This window comes from Acinonyx jubatus, chromosome B4, assembly GCF_027475565.1.
Source record: "Acinonyx jubatus isolate Ajub_Pintada_27869175 chromosome B4, VMU_Ajub_asm_v1.0, whole genome shotgun sequence".
In the NCBI taxonomy this organism is placed as follows: Eukaryota; Metazoa; Chordata; class Mammalia; order Carnivora; family Felidae; genus Acinonyx; species Acinonyx jubatus.
The window spans coordinates 44,733,280-44,749,230 of NC_069387.1; the positions used below are offsets into that span (position 1 = coordinate 44,733,280).

General features: G+C 45.8%; 1 protein-coding gene across 3 annotated transcripts in view; it reads left to right on the forward strand.

The window, feature by feature from the left end:
- ETV6 (ETS variant transcription factor 6) overlaps positions 1 to 15,951 on the forward strand; it is a 252,747-nt gene that overhangs the window by 99,381 nt on the left and 137,415 nt on the right. The gene's annotated exons all lie outside the window — the stretch shown is intronic.

Here is a 15,951-nt window from a genome sequence, read left to right on the forward strand (position 1 = left end):
AGTTTCTGAGTCAGACTCCCTCCCTGCTTTGCTTTTAGGCTGGGAGGGCCTCCCCGCCATTTTTTTTCTTTCTTTTTTTTTTTTTTTTTTTGTTTCATGCTGGCTGCTTTCTTTCCTTCATTTTACTGCCCAGATAGGGCCTCTCACTCCTGTCCTTTCTTTTACTCCCCTCTCCTACTTCTCTTGTGCCTGCATTGCCTCCACGGCCGCAGTCTTTGTGGTCCTTCCACCTCTCTCTTTCTCAGGTCACCTCTGCCCCTTGCCTCTACCAGCTCCCTATCTGTAGCTTGGCAGAGTATCGGCACCAACACACTTGTGCTGTTGGGGCCAGTCTCCAAAGCAGCCGACACCTGTCATTTCCTTTTTGTCTTCCTTTCCTGTGCTGCCACCCAGCCTCTAGATGATACAGTGTGATGGGGCAGCTGGGGAGAATGAGTCACCTGATTCCCACCCTGATCACAGTGTCCAAGAAGATGCCAGGTTTCCTGGCTTGAATACTGCCCTGAGGGCTCAAGTCCAGGTTGTAGGAAGCACGGGGGGTCACCTTGGCCCTTCCCTAGCTGATTCCTCAGACTTCCGTGGTGGCACGCACGGTTGTGCTTGCCATCTCTTTCTGGCATGGTAACGCTCCCCGGGATGTTCGCCTCCTCTCATCCCGTCTCTCCTCAGAAGCCAGAAGGTTGCTTGCTGAAAGTGGAGAACAAAAGGAGACAGAGGAGGCAGGCTTCTCTTCCCTCTCCCTGTGATAATTCAGGGAATCAGGTGACTGTGTTGCTGGGAAATCCTGGGGGAATATTGCTGGCTTACTCCTTCTCCTCCGGTGAGGACGCTTGCCGGGCTTCTGGCGAGGACTTGAGGGCCGTGAGAATCCGTCCCCTCCTCCAGCTTGCCGTGTCTGACGGTATTTACAAAGTTGCTACGCGTCGCAGGCAGGACATTCCAGCTTCGCTTGGGCAAGGAGGTAAAGGGCACAGTTGCGCTCTACCGTCTTCTCCACAAGATGAGATGGGGACTGTAGAGGTGCCCGGGTCACGACTGCAGGCACCATTGTCCCTGGTAAACTGGAATGTTGTGGCACCAGTAGACAGGACTGGAAAAGGCACCACAGTCAGGGAATAACATCTTTTCCTCCGGAAGCTGTCCGGTGGCCAGTAGTATATTCGCTTTGGGAGCATTTGCTTCCACGTCGAACATGGTCATGCCTTGCAGAACACTCTTACCATCTAATCTCATTTGTTTATTTATTCAACACTGTGCTGCACCAAACACTCTCCTGGATGCCAGGGATACAGAAATCGACGAAGCAGACCAAACTCCTTGCCCTTTGAGAGCTTCACATCTAGTACAGAGGGGAAAAAAAAAAAAACGTGTGAACCCTTGTCCCAAACAGGCTGAAGTTTCTTTCATAGCTTTTCATCCCTTGGCTTTGAGACATCTGCCCCAAGAAGGCCCCAACTCTTGGTTCACCTCTGGATGCCTTTGCTCTTGTAAGCTCTTTTACCACACGGGACTCTCTCCCCACAAGTAGTAACCATGGCAAAACCAGCTAAGACACACACCGAACCGGAGGATCTTAATTCTTAACTAGTTCTGCTGTTAAAACGAGCTGTTGGAATGTGAGTCAGGCACGATAATACCCAGTTCTGCCATACAAGATGGTGATGGGACAAGAGACGGTTTCCTGGCCCTCTTACCTTTAACATACCATGATCTCACTGAAGGACTCTTTCTCCGCACTTGGAACTGTCTCTTCCGTGCCAACGCTCTTCTGGAGTAGACGGTTTCCTCACGGGCCACGACTGGGCCACTCCCTGTGCCTAGCACACAATTGTAATAGCTAATATTTGTCATAGGATAACCCTGGACCAGGCACTGTGTGAAGTCCTTTATGTAAATTATTTTATTTAATTCTTCCCAGCAGCACTTGTAAGGTAGATCTTCTTTTTCTACCCATGTCAGACATAAGGAATTTAGGGATTAGAGAACTTACGTTAACCTGCCAAAGTCACACAGTTAGTAAGAGAGAGAGTCAGGATTCAAACTCAGTTCTGTCTGACCCCAGAGCCAGGCTCTTACCTGTTGTGCCACTATGTAAGTGTCTTCAATACATAGTTTTTGGATAGATGGATGAATTCGGGCTTGACCCTTAGCCAGGATTCACCCGTGTGGCTGTAGTGGCCAGAATGGTTTATGGCTGGAATCTTCTAACCGGTCAGTGAATTGTTGGAATAGTTTGCTTATCTCCCTCGGATGGGTGGATGGAGGGATGGATGGATCCCCACATAGATTATCACATCTAGGATTATCATATCTAGGATTGTAGCATATTACTGCTGACTTTAGGATATAATCAGTTGATAGAATATGGATTCAGGTCAGGGCAATGCCTTCTGTCTGGCAGCCTGACTCTAGAAACCTTCTGGGTAATCTGCATGAGCCCTGTTGGTTCCGACATCTGGAATGAATCCTGTGCAAATGGAGGTTCCCAGGCTTTTGTTGTTTGTCCTCAGCTGGGGCTTTCCACATGAGTCTGAGCCGCCTGCCCCACTCTCCTGTTCCAGGATTCGGCTGCCCATTGAGCTGTTTGAGAAAGCTCTCATGTAGCCCCCAGGATGGTTGAGGCTGTGCCGTATACTGGAAGATGCATCCCAGCTGGGTTTCCAAACCTAAAAGAAAATAAATATTCTAACAAGGGAATTGGGTTATTGCTGTTTTAATCTGGGATTCCAGACAATTCCCAATGGAATGCTCATGGAAAGTACGGGGAAGAATCTGGAAGCCAAGACAGCAGCAGGACATTTATGGTATTGCTAGGTTAAAAGCATTTTTAGCTGCTTGTCTTAAAGAGATACTCACCAGACTGGTATGCGTCAAAGTAGCTTCTTTTCACCATTTGTCCTCATTGATCTGCAGAAAAACCTTCTCTCTTAACTCTTTCTTTTTCTCTTTCCATTCTGCAGTCCAAATATAGCCTTTCCTGGTTGGAGGGAAAGTAGGGGTGATAATGTTAAAGATTCTCATACTGAGGGTTTCTCACCATTTTGTTCTGCAAAGGCAGAGCTATATGCCCAAACGGAAGGCGTGTGACAAATTAGCAAGCGATTGAGAAGTAGAAAGTAATGCCTTCTACCGGCCTGTGATAAAAACAAACGGTAAATGGAGCAAAGTGTTAAGGGGTGATTAAAGAGGGCTTGATAGGGCCAGGTGGGGTACTCTGGGCCTAGGAAAGGAGGTGAGCAAAGGGGAGAAGGGCCAGCCCCATGCTGTCCTGGTCTGGCCTCCTCACTGCCCACATGTGCAGGCTGGTACCTGCCAACACAGGTTCCTGGAACCACCCTGTTCTACTAGGAGAGCAAACACAAGGATGTTTATTGAGAAGATAGAAGGGCTTCTTTCCCCCTCCACCCCACCCCCCTTCCACAGAGGATACTGACTTAGTTTTTAAGCTTGAGGGTAGAAGAGCTGAAATACAACAATTGTAACAGGTTGGGTGAAAGACACAAAGTTCTACTCCTTAAAGGGAGTCTAAGCCTCTTAGGATTCCTTGAAAACACAAAAAGGATCGAAGGCCCCCCAGAGTAGCTGGAGGAGCTCACTCTTGACTCTCTAAGCAGTGAAGGCCGTTGCCTCATTCTCACTAGGGGCCTCCTGTTGTGAGGGCGAGACTTTGTCTCATTTGTCTGCCCGAAGACCGCCTTTCTCTAAGTGCCTGGGGGGAGTGTGGGTGTTGAGGGGGCAGCCAGAGGTGCCTCATGAGGTGGTGCCCACCCTGTGAACCCCTCAGCCTCAAACAGTGATGCTGGGGGCTGCCCATCTGATTCCAGGAAAGTATGCTTCAGATCTGTCAGCAGAATTTAAATCACTACATATCTTTTCTTTCCTTTAAATTCCTTTTTACATGATCATTTTGGATTTAGTTGATAGAATCCCATCTGATCACAGGTTGACATGACGCTCTTTGCCCAAAGACTTTGCAAAATTTTGCAGGGCCAGGTGGGCCTTCTAAAATCCCTGCGAACTGGTATTTAAAAGTCGGAACCGAGGACTCATTCATCATTTTTAATAGGGTTACGGTTTATGATGCTGTGGGTTAATAAATAGCCATAATAGCCGCTCAGAGTTTTCTAGAATCGGAACACCAGAAATAGTCCCTTGGCTCTACTTCCTTTCCTTGTGAATCTTTCAAAATTCTTACATTACTACTCCTACTTGTGTGTGTTTAATAATTTAATTTAATGCCTTCCTTTGGAAACGTTACCTCGCTGCTCACCCACTTGGTGATTTTGCCTTCTCAGCAGAGTAACTGAGTTGAAGACAGTCACATGGCGAGCAAGGCTATATTAGAACCGGGATAGTGAAAAGAGATGCACTGCCTCTCTTTTCTAATTAGCTGGAGCAACCCACAATTTTATATGCTTGCAAGTTAATTTTGTTCCCTAAGAAGACGCAAAAATGAGAATTAAATGGAATCGTAGCTAGTATTTTATATTGTTATGAGCCACAGCATATATGTTATCTCATTTAATCATGTACCAGCCCTTGAGGTAGGTGTTACGGATTCTGTTTTATTGATGGGATGACTGTGGTTCAGGAGGCCCACCAAATTGTCCAGATTCACACAAGCCTGTGAGGAGCCGAATGTGATGTCTACCTTGGAAGTCATCAGTTAGGCTTCTTAGGAGAACACAGAATGACAGAGTCTTGTGGACATGAAAATACAGGCACCTCTGACTGTTGGAGTCTGGGTGGCCGTGGGTGCGGGGGACTGGGAGCACTTGGGCTCTGTTAATGCACTTGACCGTTAATTTGCACTGAACCTCAACACGTTGGCTTCCACCAGGAACCAGAGGCTGTTACTGTGAATAATTCACTCCTGTCTTGCCCACCCATCTCTACTGTTCCTCCCTCCTCCCTCTCTTGTGAGCTCAGGTAGACGTTCAGTTTCTGTCTGCAACAGAGCTGGCCATGAAGGCCTCAGAGGGCTAGCTCCAGGAGTGGGGCCCAACCACATTCCCACATTCCCTGGCATTTCACCAGGAATGGCCTCCTGGGAACAGGTCTCACTGTGTTTTTGGTGTTTCCAAAGGAAAAGGCATGGTAATAGAAAGGACATGGGTTCAAGTCAAGAAAGAACTGAGTGGGCTTGGATTCCAGGGCTCCCTTTCTCTATCAGAGATGATTTAGCCTAAAACTCAAATTTCTAAGATACCTACTCATGAGAGTTTCCTGTAAGGATCAGAGCTAACTCATGGGGAGCACCTACCATGGTGCCCGGCAAACAGTGGCCAGTAACTCACAAGAACTCTGTTTCAGTTCCCAAAGCTGGTAAATAGCCTGTTTAGGAGGTGGCTTCCTCATTTTTAAGGGCAAAAAGAAGCATGTATGTCCTTGTTTGTTTCACTAAAGAAAGGGCCTAGAGTTCTGTCTGTATAGCATCGGGACCGATTTCCATCAGTCACACTGGAAACCAGCTTTATTTTCTAACGTCTCTACGATTTCCAGGAGCTCAGTTCCACTCTTGGGCACTTTCCTACCCAAACCCTATCTGCACGTCTGTCTGGAGTGGTTTTCTTCACTGGCCTTGCCCAAATCTGTAGGTCTCTTTCTGCGGCCTGTCCTACCCTTCTTCTAAAACCCAGCAAGTCCTCCCGTGTCCTTTGCCGTTATCAGTATTCCAAAAATGGCCTCTCCTCACGCAGCTGCCTGTGACGTGTTGTGACATCACCAGCAGAGTTGAGGCAAGGACACGGGGAAGATTTAATTCTCAGTCAGAATCTGACAAAGCGATAATGACTCCCAACAAAGATGGCCAGCCACCAGCATTTTGTATCTTGTCCTCCGCCCCCCACCCTCCAAGCCTTCCTTTGGGCGCCTTCACCATTCACATTCAAATGCTTAAAGGCTTTCTCCTTTTCCAGAAGCACGTGAGGCTGTATCAGGGCCCTGCTTAGCTCTTTCAAACAGCTTGAAGAGAAAAAACAGCCCACAACCGAACAGCCAGGATGCTTTGGAAGGGAAATTTCCTTTTTGGGCTCGCTGTCTGAAAGAATTTCCGATGCAGGCAGACGTTAATTCCTAGCTCCATGCTTCCTGATAAGGAAGCAGCTTCAATAAATGCAGCTATTTATAGATGTCTTTTTAAAAAAAAAAAAATATATAACCAGAGGTCTATTGACCTTTTCTTTCACTTTGCATTTCATGCCGTGCGCTCCTTGTACATTTAAGGCAGTTCCTCCAGCAGAAGCTCTGACAAAATGCCTGTGATCCCGGGGGGATGGGGAAGGGAGGGCTTTCTCTGTCTTTGGAATTCTGAAGTTGATGTTTGGCAGTCGTTGGCAATTGGTGGTCCCTACTTGGTCTTGTGGGCTATTTGTGTGAACCCAGAGATGCCCAGCACTGTTCTAGGCCCCATATTGAAAGAGTATGACAGACAAAGTGAGACAGCCATTTAAACTTAAGAGCCGATGAGAACCAGTCAGTTCTCTGAGTAGAGACTTGAACAGTGGGAAATAAATGATATTCCCATTTCTTCTGTCTCCTCTCAACTGTCTCCCCTGGGATTTTCCAACCATTAGTATCTCTGCGGTCTCTCTCTTGGCATATTAGGGCCCCTGTCCATTAAGGTCCATGGCCAACTTCATCTGTTGCTACACAATCCTTGCTGACAGGCATGATGAAGATTCAGTGTGATGTTGGCTTGAAATAGCTTCCCTAGGTTTCTCCTCACGTCCTCTCCATTATCACAAAGCACGGATTGGGTTGAATCTATACAAATAGGATAAAGTCTCCATTCTCAAATAGAAGATATTTTCTCCCATTTTGCTTTATGCCTAAGTTAAATCTTATCAGTAGCTTAGACACTTGGAACTTCTGACAGGAGAGGCTTTGACCTCCTCATCTTTATGTTTTTCCAGAGGTGAAAGTTACCAGGGGACCTTCGATGTTACTGATTTCCCTGTTGCCGTAGGAGGATTCTGGTTCAGTTGCCTGAACCGTCCATGTGTCTTCTGGGGGTTCTTTCTTCTTGTCCCTTCTGAAGGCAGGTAGAGTAGGATTTTAGAGATATAAACTGTCCCTGTCTCTGGCCACATGCTGACTGTAAATTCCCAAGAATAATTAGTTACCCTGCCCTGATCGTTACTGCTTCCGTCTTGGGTAGGTGGATTAAACTCCATTCCTTTGAAATTAGACTCTATTTCTGTTTCCTCTAGATCATGGATAGAAATAGCCTCAAATGGAGCTCCAAGATTTCAGTAATAGAAATGCAGATTGCAGATATAGGTACTGGAGAAAGAGCTGTGGATGTGTGGTGGATGCCGATTAGATGCTTGAAAGGAAAAGTCTAACTGGTGCAGGGCTGTGCGGGGAATACTTGATTTCACCAATTCGCTGGGGCTGAATTCTCTACTCTGGGGATGGGGGCATTAGCTAAAGCGGTTCACTGAGGATGGCGAAGGTTTGCAACAATCAAGAGGAAAAACAAAAGGGACCTAGATGAGTCTTGAAGGGTATGGAATAGTACTGTCTTAAGAAAAATTACAGGCGTATCAGGCAGTCTGTGTAGCTCCACTTTAGAAGTAACAGTATTAGGATTTACTTATTGTTTGTTTTCTAGGAGTGGCTTATCTTGACAAATGCGTGTCTTTTTTTATTGTCATACCCCACTTGCCCACTTTGCCAGAACTGTGCTGCTTCCTAGGAGCCATTCTGAGGTCAACTGTATACAAGATGCCACCCTAGGGAGGCCTGGGTGGCTCAGTCAGTTGAGCATCCGACTTCGGCTCAGGTCATGATCTCGCAGTCCGTGAGTTCGAGCTCCGTGTCGGGCTCTGTGCTAACAGCTCAGAGCTTGGAGCCTGCTTCGGATTCTGTGTCTCCCTCTCTCTCTGTCCCTCCCCTGCTCACACTCTGTCTCTCTCTCAAAAATAAATAAACATTAAAAAAAATTTTTTTTTTAAAAAGGATGCCCCTCGAAAGAAATCTCTGTTGCAATAATATGCAGAATAAATAATCATTGTCACTGCTGTTTATTGAGCACTTTCTGTGTGCCAAGACCTTTACATAAATTATCCTGAATAATCTCTAACACTGGAAGGTAGATACTATGTTTGTGTCTGTATCTGTGTCTGTATCTGAGGCTCAGAGTGGTAAATCACTGGCCGGAGGTCACACAGAGAGAAGATGAAGGAGCCATGATTTGAGTCCAGATTGAATCCCCAAATTTAGGCTTTTTGTCACTTTGCTGTGTTGCATCTTCATTAGGAACTGATAGAAGTCGTGATTAGAGGCTGTTGGTTGGCAGGAGAAAATCCAAGCAAACAGGTTGCTGGCTTTTTTTTTTTTTAATTTAAGCAAAATTTTTATAAACGATAGACAAGGAAGGCCAGAGGGGCAAATGAGTGACACAAACTAAATTACCTTGTGAATATAGAGGAAAAAATTTTCAAATTCAATCCTCTATGCAAACTGTTATTTGTAGCATATTGGCAGGTACCTGTATAAATTCTGGAGTGTTAGAAATAAAATTAAATTAAAAGAATCATGCTTTCCACAATGTTCCTTCTTTGAAAAAGAGATGATCTACCCCAGATGACTATTAAACAGCAAGAAAGATGCTGTGCTGGAACGGAGATTGTATTATTGGGTTCACAAATGAAAGCATTTCACTTCCTAATACTTTATGTTAGTCTGACATGCTTCAGAAAAATTGTCTGACATTTTGGTGCCTCAGTTTACCAACATGGCCTATGTTCCAGGAAATTCTGCTGCAGGGTAATAGAGAGCAGGGAGCACACTTGTTGGGCTTGATCCTCTGAGTGTTGGCCCTGGCATGCTGGCTGGTGGGGTCATGCCAGACAATCCGTTCTCTCTGCCAGTGTGGTAGCTTCCTCATATGAAAAGCAAAGTAGCCTGAGTGCAGGATTTTGCTGGTCCTTCACAGCTCAAACATTTTATGTGTTCTAATTCCAGAAGAGAACTAAGAAGGGATATGGGCAGTGGAGCATCATCTATAAATGCTAAGCATCATGGTCATTCACTTGATCTCAGTGCTCAACATCAAATTTTGGTTCGGATGGTGGTATTTCAAGGATACAGGAGATTATCCTCTACTTTCGCCGTGATTGTTTTGTGAGGACGCCCTCGCACAAGGAAATATGGCAGTTCAACACCTGATGCTGTTGGATGCTTCCCTGATGATTGAGATCAGGTATGGGCGCAGTTCCTCGGCCTTCCAGATTTTCTGAAGGCTGTTGGGGCCACTCACACCTTACACTGGGTCCCAAGAACCTTCTCTCTGATCTCAGGCCTGCTTCCTAGTTCTCGTAGACCCGAGAAGTATCTGTGAGTTGGCTCTTTTCCCAGGGCATTACGCACAGGTGTGGCTTCTGGTAACTACCCCTTGACCCCAGCTGCGCGACTTGTGGGAATCCCCTCTGCACCTCAAGGCATGGTTGCCTTTCCTGTAACCTGTGAAAATGACCATGTGTATGTTCCTCCCTCTGTCGATGTCCACTGGGTTTCCAGCTTTACAAAGCCAGCTGATCTATCTGCATGGATAGGGCCACTGTATCCTCCTTCATTGGGCCCCATAGCACATGCACAATTAATACTGCATTAATTAATTATAAGGGGGGTAAAAAAAGCACAGTTGGCAAGGAAATGAAGGCTTTCAGCTTCTAAAGTGAGGCTTTGATGCTGAGCTTTAAAGTACATTTCCATCCGCCCCAGCCAGCAAAGAGAATCTGTGACACTCCTACCGTCCCATGGGCATGAAAACTCACACCCAAGAGACTATTTCTAAATAGGGGCCCTGAACTAATTACTCAGATCATCTACTTGTTGCCCCAGGCCGTGAAAAAAGGGCGTAGGATTAGGGAGAAAAGAATTGCCCAGAGCAGCCGTGATTCCGAACAAAGCTGATGTGTGGTGTTCTTTTGCCTCCTCAAGTAGCTCTCAGGTCACCAACACCAGGAACTCGTTGTAGAGAAACAAATGTGAGCAGATGACTTGTTGCCAACCCTCTTGAGGAAATAAAATTACTCTTTCTTCTTCCCCCTCCTAGGCCTCGCTTGAGGAAGTAGCCCAACAGCAGTTGCAAGTTCACAAACCTGTTATTCTGATGGGCTGGAAGGTTCCTCTGTCTTGGGCATATTTTCCTACTACAAGTGAACCAAGTGGGGGGAGAAAACACTTTCCTTTCTTTTTCATTCTAATTTCTTCCACACCATCGTTCTCATGGTTCTGCCTCCCACACTTACTCTTTTCACTTCTTGGTGCAAGGTGGTGGGGAAGCCGCCTCCCAAAATCCCCGCCCTAGACAGATAGTTCTCTTTTCCCTGTTGACAACCCTGCGTCTAGCGTGTTGTGGGGCACCCTCGCTGCCCTTACAGTTTGGCCAGCAATCGCATATTCACACAGATATCCGGGATTTTATTCAAAGGTCTTTTCGAAACACAGAAGCAGAACTTCCCTGAGAGAGAGATTCCTCACCTGAGAGCTGTGGATGTTGATAACGTCCTTTTAAACTACTCTTTAATTCTCTGATCATGCTGAGGGGAACTTCAGAGACCCGCAAAAATCCACACAGATGTAGAATTTGTTTGGACCTTGTCAAAGGAAAAAATTTTTTTTTCTTTCTATTCTTAGGCAAAGAAGAATTTCACTTCAGATGAATCTAAATGAGTGTGTGTGTGTGTGTGGGTGTGTGTGTGTGTGTGTGTGTTTGGTTCATACTGTTTCATAGCTGTAACTCCAGATAGCTGCTTGACAGAGCTTCTGTGATGATTCCTGTTACTCACAGTGATCCAGGGAAAGAACTTGACGGAACACAACTGGGTTTTGTAGCACTGACATTGTACATTTAGCTGTGTAGCTGTCTCCCATCTTGTGCTTCCTCACTTGCTAAAGGAGTGTTGAGATTCAGAGAGTTTTCTGAACTTTTACTGTCCAGAAAGCACTACTCTAGAGCTAGGACAGAGGGTTTGTATGTTGTTTGTGAACAGGGCCAGTGTTGACAGTGTTATGCTTCGGCAGGGTATGTGGTCACCCAGTTACGGTGATGTAAGAGCGTCCTGAACTTAAATCTCTCTCACGATAAACCACCATGATGTCTGAAGTTCCATTGTGAAGATACATTCCTTTTGGATTGGGCATTATTTCTACCTAGCTCTACTTTTTAATGGTAAATTGTTAGGATAGCAGCTAGTACCTTGGAGAGAGATAGCTAATACCTTAAGTCCCTGATATCTTAATGAAAACGAGTTAATCACATCTCTTGAATCTTTTAAAATAGAAGACCGATGGCCAGCATGGACAAAGTCAAGGGAGGGAGTAGAGTCGGGAAAAACTCCATAATTTTGCCTGGGACTGGCCTTCTCCATGGAGAAGACTGACGTAAAATTAGATGGAAAATCCAGGCCCCTTGATTCAGACACAACATTGTGAAGCTGGACCTCTGAGACGAAGATGAGTAATCTGATATTTACCATGCCTGGCCGTTGGTTTCAAGACATTGCCAGCATTGGTATTGACTGGACAAAGTCCGATCTTCTCTGGCACACGGTTGACTGGAGAATGTAGAAGTCATCTTCATTGCCTTGAGAGGAGGAGTGAATTTTGCATCTGAATCCTTAAGCCTTTCAGTCGTTCTTAACCAAATCGTCTTTACCTCTGAAGCGACTGAATGTTTGATCGCAATGCCAAGACCACGCTGGTATTATGAGGGACCTAACGTTAATCCAAGTCTCAAGTTGAAGCGGTCAGGAAAATCTTGACTTGCGGAGAATTTAAAGGTGCCAGCCAGAGGTGAGTGGCTTATTTGAGGAGTGGGTGTGTGGCATTTGGGAGAAAGATCCTTCATAGCTCTCTGTGTGGAGTAATAACCACCATTTATTGAGTACTCGTGGAAGGCACTTTTCACAAGTATTAGATCATTTAATCCTCATGATAGTCCTATGGGCTGAGTTTTATTATCCCCACTTCACTGATGAAAAGGCAGGTTTTAAGAGGTTAAGGAACTTGGCCAGAGTCGCAGAGCTGGTAGTTGGCAAAGCAGATTCCTCAGGCTCCCCTCCACACTCTCCCTCCCACTCCAAGCCAAAGGCCTATTCCCGACACCATTCTCTCTGCGAACATGAAAAATGATGTTGGGTCCCCCTAAGAGATTCAACCATGCGGTTAAAACCTCGTAAAGTTTAGAAAAATAGAATAACTCACTAAAATAAAATTATAAATCCACTCCATGGAACGTATCTACCACAACCCAAAACCTCAGGGTTAATGTATTCAGATTTCAACGCGCTATATGATTCTCACTAGTCCCTTAAATATCGCTCTGTTTCCTGGTAAACAGTATCCCTTACAGAGTCCTGGCACATGAATAGTGTAATAAGATCAGATTCTATCGCTTTGCCATTCTAGTGCAATCTAATTGCAGGGTGAAAATCCAGGGCTGTCTTAGTTCCTCATCTGTCTGTGTCTCTCTTTGTCCTACCGCCTGCTTCACAGTTTGAAGTTCAATACCACTGCCTCCTTTTGTGCTCTAGCTCTCTGTGTTGTTTCCCTTTGACAACATTTTTTTTTTTTAATGAAGTGATTTGAAATGGAAAATTAAAAACTTAACTATGAGTCTGGCAGTTTCCTGCCAATGCCTCTCTGCTAAGAAGCTTCATAAAATACTATATATTATTATTCGCTTCACAGCTGCTCCGGGCACTCACCCACTTAGTCATTCACAATATGTCTGAGAGATTAGTTTTTACAAGGCTGTGGTTTCAGATATTTCTCCCCCCTCCATGTTTTACTTAAAATCTGCACTGGGGAAATTTGTGTACAAAAAAATCCACCACCCTTGAGAAAAGAGGATATGGTAATATGCGTGCTTTAGAAGCTCTGGCGGGCTCTTGTATTTTCTTGTACCTTCTTCATCTGAAATACTGTAGTCTTTCTATGACAGGTCTCAAGTCGGTGTGTGGGTCGGAGAGGGAATAAGAGTGAGTGTTTTGCTCCAGTGTGGTTGTAAACCTCCTGTTTTGGTGTCAGATATGTGAGAGAATCACCATTCTGGTTTCAGGCAAGGTGGGTAAATTATGCCCTAATAATACAGCTTCATCTTGATGACTAGATCTGATTTTTTTTTTTTTTTAATATTTAAACTCCATGAAGACAGGGGTTTTTGCTGGGGTTTTTTGTTGTTGTTGTTGTTGTTGTTGTTTGTTTTTTGTTTTACTATTTTATCCCCGGTACCCAGAACAGTACCTGGCACATAGTAGGCACACAATTGATTTTTGTGGGAAAATAATTTGAGCCTCAGTTTAGTCAGGGCGGCTGTGGGCCCTCTTTGTGTAAGCCCTGATGATGGCGAGTGAGATTTATGGAAAAAAAAAAAACAAAAAACAGGTAGGCTGTGGGCAACATAAAAATAAAATGTTTAAAAAAATTTTTTTAACGTTTATTTATTTTTGAGACAGAGAGAGACAGAGCATGAACGGGGGAGGGTCAGAGAGAGAGGGAGACACAGAATCCGAAGCAGGCTCCAGGCTCTGAGCTGTCAGCACAGAGCCCGACGCGGGGCTTGAACTCACGGACCGTGAGATCATGACCTGAGCTGAAGTTGGACGCTCAACCGACTGAGCCACCCAGGCGCCCCAGAAATAAAATGTTTAGAGTAAGACCAGACACCCTGTCTCCACGACCCCTCCCCACCCCCACACATCAACCAAGTTGTCCCGATTTTCAGAGTCTATTAAAATTAACAAAATGTTAAGTTACAAAAGAAAGAAAGAAAGAAAGAAAGAAAGAAAGAAAGAAAGAAAGAAAGAAAGAAGAGGTGCTGTTGTGTTGCATCGCCGTTGGATGACCGTGGGGTGCCCGTCTGTGAGCGTATTTCCGTATGCTCTGTGGGTGAGTCTCCAGATGGGCCCATTTCTCGGGGTGCTTGGGGAACATGGCAGGTACTTCATCCCTCTTGGAGAGGTAGAGCTCTTGCTGTGATGCAGGACAGGACGGGGGGGGGGCAAGGGCACCGGAAAATGAAGAAGAGGGAGGAAAGGGGTGAGCCAGGGCCCGCTTCAGTGGGGTCCCCACCGCCTCCCGCCCCCCCCACCGGGGGCAAGAACCGAACTGTTTATCCCCACATCCCAGCAGCAGCAGAAAAGCCAGGGGTGTTTTTGGGACTCAGCTGCCAAAGTTTCTTGAAACAGCTCTGCTCAAAGGCATATGCTGGGCTCACTTCTGAGGGAAATTTCCTTTTTGGGGAAGTTGAAGCAAAGGAATTTCCTGTGTGGGCAGACAGAGCTTCCTGACTTGAAGGCTTCTTGGAAGGGAAACAGTTTCATAATGAAATGACAAATTAAAGACATACCAGCCGGGTTCACTTCAAAACAGCTATTGAGAGTACAGGCAAAGCCCTATTATACTCCCTCACAGAACAAAAATAAATCCCATCCTGACAGGTTTCTGTATGCTGGATTATATCCGTCCCCCCCGCACCTTCCTTCACAGCCCCTGTTCCTCTCCCTTCCTCCCACCCCCGCCATTAGCTGCCGCCGTCTCTATCTTTAACCGCTCCCGGGAGCAGCCGGCAAGGAGGCTTGGAGCATCTCTGGCCGCCTCCCTCGGTGGCTTCGCCCATCCCTGACCTACATGGAGGCCTTGTAGGTCACGTCACAGCCTCTGTGCTGCTAAGACTCCCAGAAGCGACCTCTTTCCTTCCCCCTCTGACACAAACCATGATTGAAGATGGCTTTAGCGACGGGGTAAGGAAAAAATGTAGCCATCTCCCTCGGGCTGGCCTTTAAAACCTCGTACGCAGTACGTGTCAGTGCTGTTCTGGTCTCGGGAGCTGGGGTCTGAGGTCTTTGCTTTGTGGAAGGGAATAAGGGTCCGGGTGGGGCAGAGGATGTTCGTACCTGAACATAACAATCTTCTACGGTTCGGTCAGCCCACGTGTTTTAAGTTGACGCGAAGACGCCTTATGGAGTACCTCTCTTTTTTTCAGTGGAAAAGACCAGGAGGAAGAATGATGGCAGCATCGTTTGCGGGTCAGAATTCATTAGTCTTAGGCCAATGAAGGGAAGCAGTGCAGGTTTTGGAAGCAGATGTCTGAGTTCAAATGCCAGCTCCAGCCGTGTGCGACCAGCAGTATAGACCTTGGACGAGTCATTACACTTCTGGCCTCAGTTTCCTTATCTCTGAAATGGGTACAGCAGAACCTTTTCTACACTGTTGTGAGGAAATGAGAATGGGATTTCAAAAACACTTTGTAAACTCCTCCAAAGACTTTTCCAAATGGCACCTGCTACTTAGCCATGGTTGGGACCTTTTGGGATTGAAATGCAGGATTGGGTTGAAAGAGCAAACTTGGAGAATTTGTAGATCAATTTGGCAAGTATTTATTAGAGATTTTTCTGTGAGTGCAGCATGCTTGGGCTCTGTGGGGAGAAACAGACAAAGTACGAAGTTTAAAGCAGCCGCAGGAAGAATCTTGGACTTGGGGTCAGGAGGCCAAGGTTCAACCCTGGCTGTCACTCAGTAGCTCTGTGGCTTGGGGCGAACTATGTAACCTTGATGAGTCTCCGTTGTTTGTTTTTAAAATTGGGGGAAATAGACTCTATGCCTTTAATAAGTTCTGTCCAATTCTGACATCGTGTAATCGATTTTAGGAGGTCTCTGCCTTTTGCCGTTGTTTATAGGATTTATTCTAAAGCGCAAGGAAGAACTATTCACTGTATAACAGCCTGTCTGATGAAGAAACTTGCATCGTAATTTTTTATTAGTAGATCTGATATACACAGGAAAAAATGAGTGCTTGCTAGATAGGTCAGCTATAACAATTCGGTTTGGGGTGTTTCTGAGTGAATGCTGACTCAAAAATAAGTAGGCTCGTGGGTTGAATATGGCGCTTTCCCTAAGATAACTTGTCTCAGGATTTTGGTTTACCTTCTCTCAACT